Below are 10,537 nucleotides of genomic sequence, written 5' to 3' on the forward strand. Positions count from 1 at the left end.
TAGTTGCATAAACCGAGAACCTTCAAGCCTTCAAGTTAGGCCGACCAGCACCAAAGGTATGTTGCAGAGTATTTTGTTTTAGCATTCGTATATCGTCTGTAGCTGACTCATCTTTGTTGCTTTTGCAGATCGGCGATGTCGACCGGTGCACAGTGTATGTATCACTGGCACCGGGGATGGAGAATCCTGCGGGAGAAGACCTGCCAGAAGACGATGCTGCTAGGTGTACTCGTTACACCAGCAGTGAGGAGGAACAAGCCCGCCCCGTCCCGACCACCGAGGAGAGGGTAGCGGGGAAAAGGCCATTGCCGGCAGATCCCTCGCCGACACCGATGTTGCCGGCAGATCTACCGGCGGAGAGCAGCCAAGCGCCGAAGCGTCGTCGGCTCGTGCGGATCGTTGACGACGACGACGACGAGGAGGCTGCACCATCGTTAGTCCGACGGCCTCGGAGCCGCCCAGATAATGCGCCGGCCGCTACTGATCGAGTGGCCAGCGACCCCCATGCACCGCAAGTTGTCGAGATGAGGGCGCAGGTGCCGACCGGCCGGGCGAGGAGGAGGTTCACCGCGACCCACCGTCGATCAGACCTGTAAGTGTTCGACTTACGTATTTTGGACTCCTCTTTGCTTTTTTTTTAAATTACACTTTTGTTCCTGTAGTGTGGCGTCAGATGTCGACCCCGGCCAGGCTGCCAGCCAGGGGACGGGCGAGCCTATCCGCGCTGCTGAAGATACGGCCCTCCAGACCACAGAGCAGCCTACAGCTGCAGCCGCGCCTGGGAGCACCGAGGGGCTCCCGACCGCGGCACCGACTACGACAGGCAGCCCGACCAGAGCTGAAGAGGCTCCCCCAGCTGGCTCCACAGAAGAGGAGGGAAGAGCCCCGAGCCCTCCTCCCGCCGGGGAGGGTGAAGTCTCCACACCGCCCCGAGCAGGGGCCGCTTCGACTGCAGGCTCCCCAGGTCTGGTCCGGGGACCAGTAATGCCTGGGACCGCTACCAGGAGCAACGCAGCGCGGGAGGAGGAAGCTCAGGCGGCCTCCGAGGACGAGGTGGAGGAGATTGAGGGTCGTCCCCGTGATGGCCGCCAACACGTGTATGTGTGGCGCCAACGCGGGGATCACTTTATCGGGCATGAAGAGCTCGCCGAGACCGAGGAGGCCGCCAGGGTGGAGCGCGCAGCCAAGCGCCTCGTCGACGAAGTCAAGGTAAGCGACTTTTTGTACTGCTGTACATTCTATGCCTTGTCTTGCATGGTCGTTAAATGTTCGCTTTGTAGGGCGCAATGAAAACGGCAAAGTACCGGAAACGGTGCTTTGACCAGATAGAAGGCGTCGTGGCCGAGAACAAGGCCCTGGCCGCGGAGGTAGACCGGCTGCGGTCGGAAGTCGGGGAGAAGGTGGCCGAGATGAGCGCCCAAGAGGAGCGTCGTCTCGACCTCACTCGTCGCTTGGCCGACCAGTACCGGCAGCGAGAAGGTTAGTCACACGCTCCGAGCAGCTTTGCGTACTTGTGTAGTTTGCTTTACTGACCAGTTTATGATTCACGCAGACTTGGAGGAGGAGGTGGCGCGCCTCCGACAAGAGAAGAAGCAGCTCAGCCAACAGCTCGCCGGTGCGCTGGAGTCCGGGCGGCGAGCAGGAGAGGAATTGGGTCGAAAGGACCGAGAATTATCTGGTAATGGGTGCCGCCTTGTTGGCTACTGCTTGTCGCCCCTTTGTTTGTTTGGTATGCCGAAAATAACGCTTTGTTTCGTTTGCAGTGCTCAAGGTGAACGCCAAGAAGCACCTGGATGATCTGATCAAGGACCGGGACTCCTGGAAGGTCAACTGTTGCAGGATCTGGAAAGGAGTGTCCCCGGTCCTAGACCTGATCAGTCCCGAGCTCCCGGAGAGCCAGCCCCGCGCGCCACAGTTGACCCCGGTCGAGAAGGCGCAACGGGCATGGGACTGGCTCCAGCAGTTCGTGAAGGACGCCGGGGAGTTTGCTGGCGCGCACGTCCTCAGCATGGTGCGCGCCCACTATCCCCTGGTCGACTTGAGCAGGCTGGAGAAGGGGTACCCAAAGGAGGTCGGCCCACAGGAAGCGGACGAGCTTCGGGGTAGTCTGCTGGATTTGTCGTCGACAGTGATTGGCGACATCAATCTGTGCGGAACGGCCACTCCCCCAGATCAGCCGAGTTCAGATAGGTCGGCCAGTGAGTTGTCGGGCGCGTCCGTTGCGGGAGATGGGCGGTCGACGCCTGCGGTCTCGACCAGCCAGGCGCCGGTGGCCCCGACCCCTTCGTCCGGGCAGCAGGGCCAGGCGGGTGATCAGCCCGAGCAGCTAGGCCAATAGAGTAGTCTGTAGGAATAGACTAGTGTCTGCCCGTCAGGATATTTATTGTAAACTTTGTATGTAAAGTTTGTAATAAAGTTTGCTTTTTGTCATGACTGTTGTTTTTGAGCGCTGTAAGATTATCTGAGTGACGTGTCACTGTATTCGTCTTGGTAGTCGTTAAGAGCATCCATTGCAGGAGTTTTGCCGAGTGCTGTGTGCGACAAGGTATAGGCAAAAAATAGAGAATTTCATTAGCAACAATTATAAGATACTTACAAAGGAAAGTTATTAAAACTTTATGGATAGAAACGTCGCAGTTTGTCTATGTGCCAAGAGTTAGGCACTCGTGTTCCGTCTGGGTATGCCAATCTGTAGGACGTAGGTCGTGTGACCTCGGTCACCACGAAGGGTCCTTCCCAGGGAGTGGATAGCTTGTGCATTCCCTCCTGGCTTGTTTTCCATCGAAGTACCAGATCGCCGACCACGAAGGAACGGTCCTTGACGTTCCTGTTGTAGTATCGCCTGACTGCCGCGAGATATTTTGTTGTTCGGAGACAAGAATCTAAACGCTTTTCCTCCATGCAATTGATTTCGAGTTCTCTGGCGTTGTCGGCGGTCGCCTGGTCGAAGTGTTCGATTCTAGGAGATCCGAAGTGTATGTCAGACGGCAGGACCGCCTCTGCACCGTACACCATGAAGTAGGGAGACACCCCTGTGTTTCGACTGGTCTGAGTTCGGAGGCCCCAGACCACTGCCGGCAATTCTTTCATCCATCGACCGGGTGCTCTGTCATTTTCGGTGTACAACCTTTTCTTTAGGGCGTCAACGATCATTCCGTTAGCACGTTCAACTTGACCGTTGACACGTGGATGTGCCACTAACACGTATTTTATGACTATGCCTCTGTCATCGCAGAAGTCCCAAAAAGTGGTGCCAGTAAACTGAGTGCCCAGGTCGGTGATTATGCTGTTCGGGATGCCGAATCTGTGTATGATTTGATTGAGGAACTCCACAGCCTTCTCGGAGGTTGCCTTGACCAGAGGCATGTATTCAATCCACTTGGAGAACTTGTCGATTAACACGAAAACAAACTTGAAATTGCCCGAGGCTGGTTTAAATGGCCCGATCATGTCGAGCCCCCAGCAAGCAAAGGGCCAAGACGACGGGATGGTTTGAATTTCGTGGGCAGGTACGTGTGTCCTCTTAGCGAAAAACTGACATCCTTCGCAATGTCGAACCAGTTTTTCTGCGTCGCCGACCGCGGTTGGCCAATAAAAACCTGCTCGGAAAGCCTTTCCGACCAGCGTTCTAGATGCGGCGTGATTGCCGCAGGATCCAGCATGTATGTCCTCTAAGAGCTTGATACCATCATCTTGGGGTATGCACTTGAGCAGTACTTCAGAGCTTGCGTTTTTCCGCATGAGTTTGCCGTCGACCAGGATGTAGTTCTTTGATCGTCGAATGAGGCGCTCGTTCTCTGTTTTGTCCTGAAGGCCTGTCCCGTCCGATATGTATTTGATGAACGGGGTACGCCAGTCACGCCCACCGGTTGTCGGAGTGGCGTCGTCTATGAGCATTGCCTCGGTGGGTTGCTTATCGACCAGGGAGGAGAATACGCTCGGCTCGTGGATGTCCTGGATGAAAATACCCCGCGGGATCTGGGCCCGAGATGAGCCTAACTTTGACAACGCATCTGCTGCTTGGTTCTTATCCCGGACCACGTGGATGTACTCTATGCCGTAGAAGTTGGTTTCCCATTTGCGAATTTCTTTGCAGTAGAGATCCATCTTCTCGTGGGTTGCGTCCCACTCCTTGTTGAGCTGGTTGATGACCAAAGCGGAGTCGCCATAAACATAGAGGCGCTTGACTCCCAGCTCAATGGCTAGTCTTATGCCATGCAAGCATGCTTCGTATTCGGCGACGTTGTTTGACGTCGGAAAAAGGATCCGAAGGACGTAACGCAGTTTGTCCTTGTTGGGTGATACGAACAGTATCCCAGCGCCGGCACCGTTGATGTTCAGGGACCCGTCAAAGAATATTGACCAGTGGTCTGAGACATCGGGAACGGAAGGCTCGTTGAGATCCGTCCATTCAGCAATGAAATCGACCAGGGCCTGAGACTTGACAGTGGTGCGACTCTGGAACTCCAGGGAAAATGGACATAATTCCATTGCCCATTTCACGATTCTGCCATTGGCGTCTTTATTGCGCAGGATGTCCCCGAGAGGGAAACTGGTTGTCACCAGGACTCGATGGCCGTCGAAGTAGTGCTTCAGCTTTCTTGACGTTATTAGAATGGCGTATATGAGCTTCTGTATTTGTGGATACCTGGCCTTGGACTCGTTTAAGACTTCACTTATGAAGTAAACTGGTCTCTGGACCTTGTAAGCGTGACCTGGTTCACCTCGCTCGACCACTATTGCCGTGGAAACAACCCTGTCGGTTGCAGCAATGTAAAGGAGTAGGTCTTCATTGGGCTGAGGCGCCGTAAGGACAGGTGGTGAAGTGAGGAAGGTCTTAAGCTGGTTGAATGCGGTGTCGGCTTCTTCTGTCCAAGAAAATTTTTCCGACGCTTTTAATAGTTTGAAGAAAGGGAGGCCTTTTTCTCCTAGCCTTGAGATGAAGCGACTGAGGGCGGCCATACATCCGGTTAGCTTTTGGATATCCTTTACGTTCTTCGGTGGTCGCATGTCGAGTACCGCCTTTACTTTTGAAGGGTTTGGTCGTATGCCATCGCGGCTGACAACGTTGCCGAGCAATAGACCGGAAGGAACGCCGAAAATGCATTTCTTGGGGTTGAGCTTCCACTTGTACCTATTGAGTGCCTTGAAAGTTCGGTCTAAGTTGTCGATTAGGGTGCTCGCGTCCCTTGTTTTTACGACCACGTCGTCCACATAGGCCTCGACGAGGTCATCACGAATCTCGTCGTGGAGGCATTGCTGGATGGGCCTTTGATAAGTGGCTCCGGCGTTTTTGAGTCCGAAAGACATTGTCGTGTAGCAGTATGCGCCAAAAGGTGTGATAAAAGACGTTTTGATCTGATCTTCTTCCTTTAGCGAAATCTGGTGATAACCAGAGTAGCAGTCTAGAAAGGAGAGGAGTTCGCATCCGGCCGTTGAGTCGACCACCTCGTCGATGCGAGGGAGACCAAAAGGATCTTTAGGACAGTGTTTATTGAGATCAGTGTAATCAACGCACATTCTCCATTCATTATTCTTTTTGCGTACAAGAACCGGATTGGCGAGCCAATCGGGGTGATACACTTCTTTTATGAATCCGGCTGCTAGAAGCCGTGTGATTTCTGTCCTAATAGCCTCCTTTTTGTCACGAGCGAACCGTCGCAGCTTTTGCTTGATTGGTCTTGCGGTCTTCGAGACATTTAAGGAGTGCTCAATCAGGTTTCGTGGGACGCCGGGCATGTCTGCGGGTTTCCATGCGAAAACGCTTACGTTGTCTCTTAGAAACCTGACGAGCGCGTCTTCCTATTTTGGATCCAGGTTGGCCCCGATGAGGGCCGTCTTCTCGGGGCTGCCATCGACCAGTTGTACTTCTTTGTGCTCCTTGGATTTTGAGTTCTTTCTGGCTGTCTCCTGCTCAGGTAATCGGAGCTGGTCGGGAAGCAGCTGCGCGGCTTGAGTTGATGTTTCTGCCATGCGGATTGAGAGGTCGATTGCTTCAGTGACCTTGAAGCTCTCCTCTTCGCAGGTATACGCAGTGTAAACATTGCCTCTGACGGTTAGGACGCCCTTCCCCATAGGCATCTTAAGGACCAGGTATGAGTAGTGCGGGACTGCCATGAACTTTGTCAGCGATGGTCGGCCCAGTATAGCGTGATAGGTCCCGTCGAAATCGGCGACCACGAAGTTAATGAACTCCGTCCGGAAGTGGTCGGGTGTGCCGAATTGGACAGGCAATGTTATCTGTCCGAGAGGCACTGAACTTTGACCCGGCAAAACCCCCCAGAATTGGGCGTCGTAAGGTTTTAGTTGTGCAGGAGATATCTTGAGGGCGGGCAGGCTGTTGCGAAAGAGGATGTCAATGGAGCTTCCCCCGTCCACGAGCACGCGCTCGAATCTGATGTTGTTGATGCAAGGGTCCAGAATCAGGGGGAAACGACCCGGCTCTGGGATAGCGGCCCACTGGTCCTTTCTGCTGAACGAGATCTCCCTGTGGGACCACAGGGGGAATTTTGGGTCTGCGATCAGCCCGTCCGTGCTGTCTATGTTGAGGCAAGCTCTCTTTAACAGCTTTCTTTCTCGCTTAGATTCAATGGAGACCTTGCCCCCGAAAATGGAGTGGACCACGTCGGTGGGGCTGACGTACTGGTGTCGGGGGTCCCTATCTTGGTCCTCGTCCTCATCTTCGTGGTCGTGCCCGTCTCGCTTGTTGTTTTTCTTGGCGGAGTCGTCTTGGGCGGCCCGCCGTGTATAGATGCTTTTGAGGACGCGGCACTCTTCCATGGTATGATTAGACTTTGGGTGCAGTTGGCATGGTCCCTTCAACGTTTTGTTGTAGTCTTCTTGGTAGTCCCGTCGTCCGTTGGGACGCTTGACCGTGTTTACTTCGTGATCGTAGTCGCGAGGGCGCTTTCCTCTGAAATCGTCGCGGTTGTCGCGCCACCGATCCCAACCCTCTCGGTGATCGCGGTTGTCGGAGCGGCGGTGGCTTCTGCTGTCGTAGCGACCACGACCATCATCTCGCGGTCCGCGCTTGTCGACGAAAGCTGGTCGGCAGTCTACCTTGGGGTATACCCACGGTAGTAGTTTATCGGTAGACGGTGCGCAAACTACGAACTCGATGGTGACGCAAGACACGGACAAGCTTTTTATCCAGGTTCGGCCGCCGAGTTGGCGTAATACCTACGTCCTGCGTCTGGTTGTATTGATTTGTGTTGAGAGAATATGATGTCCTAGGGGGGTCCCTTGCCTCTCCTTATATAGTCTGAAGGGCAGGGTTACAGATCTGGAAACTAATCCTAGTCGGTTACAATTGCCATGGATAATTCGATATCAATTCCTATTCTAACCGACTAGAATCCTGCTTGATCTCCACATCTTGTTTCCTTGCGCGAAACTCCAGGTTGTCGGATCAAGCCTCGAACTCGTCTCGTAATGGGCCAAGCTTCCTGGCCGAAGTCTAGCCGTAAGGGTATAGGGGTTTATACCCCCACAGCGCTCGCATCACCTGCCACCTTGGTCCGTGCTCGCCACGTCCGCCACCGTGCTCGCCGTGTCCGCCGCAGTGCTCGCCGGTTTCTTTGTTTCTTGGTTTTCTTCTTTTTTTCCTCGGTGATTAATCGTATCCTATCGAAGCCGCGACTCCGGGCGGAAGGAATCACGTTGAAGCCTCGCGTTTTTTTTTCGACAAGGAACAAGCCGAATTTTATTAAACGCAGCAGGAAGCTGCAAAGATTTGTACATTGTACAGGTCTACTGAGAGTAGAGCCTGAAGAGCTGAACATAGCAGATTTGTACATTGTACAGGTCTACTGAGAGTAGAGCCTGAAGAGCTGAACATAGCAAACCACAAGCCTGTCTGCTACAAGAGTGATCAAGCTCTCCAAGAGTGGAAGCACTTGCTTGCTTGGCTAGGGTATCCGCTGTAGAGTTTGAAGTTCTGGATATCTTGAAAAGGGTAGCTTGAAGATTCCTTGCAACATTTTCATATGCTTGGGTATATGGTTTCATTCTCCAGTGGGGAGGGTGGTCCTTGTTGGCGCTATGAAGGAACTGAACCAGCTGCTGAGAATCAGAGAGAAAAAACACAGAGAAATTTGAAGGGCTCGGACAAGATTGGCGCCAAGAGCTAGAGCAGTCGCCTCGCCCATAAGCACTGAGTGACAGTTGTGCATCCTGGACTTGATGTAGATAGATTGGGGTGGATGTACCTGAAAATTAAGAATGAAAATACCTATACCTGCATTGACTGGGGCTGTGGAGTGATCATCTGGCACTCTGGCGACATCGACGTAACATCGTGATCCTTGGAGAGCTATTGGGCTGGTGCACAAATATGACCTGTTCTGTTCTGGCTGGATAGGAGTCTGGATAGGACCCTGCATAAGAGGAGGATTCATACCTGTGGGCTGCTGGAAGGCAGTGGCTGTTTGAGTCGGATGGAGGTGGGAATGTTCCATGTAACTGGCAACTGCAGAGTGAATTTGTACATGGTTCCACTTTTTCCTGTTGAAATGGTAGTCATTTCTAGATTTCCAGATATACCATAGAGTAGTTAGAGCTTTACATAAAAGAAAGTCATTTGTGTGATCTGGAAGGATAGTTTGAAGGATATGCTGCACTCCGTCATCTTCCGGAGGGAGGGCGGCTGTGTTGAGTGCTGGATTTGATGTTAGCCAAACCTGAGTAGGAAGAGTACAGTGAAAGAACAGGTGAGAGTCAGTTTCTATCATATTGCATGTAGCACATGTATTATTGCCATCGGCGGAGTATCTTGTAGCTCGATCCGCTGTGGCAAGCGCCCTTCTAATGAGTCTCCAGGCGAAAGTTTTAATGAGCGGGGAAATGCATTTGGATTGCCAGATTTTGTGGAGTAATTTCCTGCATCTCGGAGTAATAGATCGAGGTCCCTGGTCAGGCAAAGTATTTATGGTAGTTGAGTGAAGATGCTTGTAGATAGCTTTAGCAGAGCATATGCCATCCTTAGCCGGGGTCCAACGAAGAATGTCGGAGTAGTCAGTATGCACCGTTGGAGTATCAGCGATTAGCTGGACAACAGGGGAATGAAAAGTGTTATTTATGAGATCAATGTTCCAGGTATGAGTATTGGGATGCCAGAGATCTTTGGCCTGCGCAGGAATAGGATTGACCAAGACAGGCAATTTCAAATAATCATGAATGTTTTCCCATAAAGGGAACCAGGGAGTAGACCAAATTGAGGAGGTACCATCATGTAGTTGAAGAATGACATTATTGGACAGTTCCTTTCTTATCTGCAAAACAGATGACCAGAAAGCTGATTTGGTAGTAGTGTTAGTAGCAGTAGTCCAGAAGGAAGTAGTAGGGTAATATTTAGCTTTGAGAACTGCAGTCATGAAAGGGTTTTTATTAGTGACAATCTTGTAAGCCGCATTCATAATGAGGCTTTTATTGACCAAGTGTAGATCTCTGATTCCTAGACCTCCATTGTCCTTGGTTTGACATATGTCCTCCCATGACCTGAAATGAATAGGTTTGGTAGAATTCTCTTCCTGGATACCTGACCACCAAAATCTTTTGATGATAGTTGTTAATTCTTCTATAAAGGATTTCGAAAAAAGTATGGTTGACATGTAGTAAATAGGAATAGAAGAAAGAACAGATTGAATGTAGGTCAAACGACCCGCATGATTAAGTTTGTTCCCTTTGACCGTACTGAATTTGGCATAAAATTTGTTCTTGATAAAATCATAAGCCTTGTTTTTATCTTTGTGGTTAAAGATGAGGGGGTGTCCTAAGTGGATAGTATTAGGTTGAAGGTCCGGAACAGGGAACAGCCCTTTAATATCATGCTTGATGCTATCAGGAACATTGCGACTAAATAAGATAGAGGATTTTTGAAGGTTAGGAATCTGACCTGATTGGTGGCAGAAATTATAAAGGGTGCTATGGATTGACTGCGCTTCTTGGAAAGTAGCCTGTCCGCAAATAATTAGATCGTCTGCAAAAAGCATAGAATGAATAGAAGGGCTACCTGGACCCAACTTGATTCCTGCAAGATGATCATTCTGAAGTTGATTTTGAAGAGAGATAGAAAGTTCATTGATGGCAACCACGAAGAGGTAGGGGGAAAGGGGGCACCCCTGTCTGATTCCTCTAGTAGGTTTGAAATCTACAGTGGGTTCGCCATTTAGAAGAATGGAGAAAGAGGCAGTAGAAATACATTGGTAGACAAGATTAATAAAAGTAGGAGAAAGATGAAGTCTTTGGAGCGCACGAACAATGAAGTCCCATTTTATCCTGTCAAAAGCTTTAGCAAGATCAATTTTAAGAAGGAAAGCGGTGTCAGTCCAAGATTTGAGGGAGAAAGAGTGAATAATTTCTTGAGTAATGATAATATTGGTAGCAATGTGTCTATCTTTAACAAAAGCAGATTGGGAGGCATCAATATTATCAGGAAGATGCAGTTTGAGCCTTTCAGCCAGAGTTTTAGAAATGACTTTATAAGCTACATTGCAAAGGCTTATTGGTCTAAAGTCTTGAGGAATAGTGGGCTGCATCT

This window comes from Sorghum bicolor, chromosome 4, assembly GCF_000003195.3.
Source record: "Sorghum bicolor cultivar BTx623 chromosome 4, Sorghum_bicolor_NCBIv3, whole genome shotgun sequence".
NCBI classification, from domain to species: Eukaryota; Viridiplantae; Streptophyta; class Magnoliopsida; order Poales; family Poaceae; genus Sorghum; species Sorghum bicolor.